This window comes from Etheostoma spectabile, chromosome 5 (assembly GCF_008692095.1).
Source record: "Etheostoma spectabile isolate EspeVRDwgs_2016 chromosome 5, UIUC_Espe_1.0, whole genome shotgun sequence".
NCBI lineage: Eukaryota > Metazoa > Chordata > Actinopteri > Perciformes > Percidae > Etheostoma > Etheostoma spectabile.
Window position 1 is genome coordinate 36,048,071 of NC_045737.1, and position 329 is coordinate 36,048,399.

Sequence of the window (329 nt, forward strand, 5' to 3'; positions counted from 1 at the left end):
TCATTATAACTTATATAGTTGACAAAATACATGCATTATTTCCAAAAAAATCAAGACGTTTTGCTCTCATGACATTTACTTATGCCAATAATAACTTAATAATGTCATATTTATTTATACTACACCCACAACAGTGCTACACAAGCAAATGTGCGTCTAAATAGTGCTCTTCTAGGCCTTCCATAGAGCCTATTGGCCTTTTTGTCCCCTCTGGCCTTCCATACAAGAGGGAGACGTTGTCTCCCATATATGGGCATGCTGGGGCCTGTATTTCCCTAAACAACAGGGAGGAGAGACGGAGCAGCGAGCCAGCGGCAGAAATGAGCCAA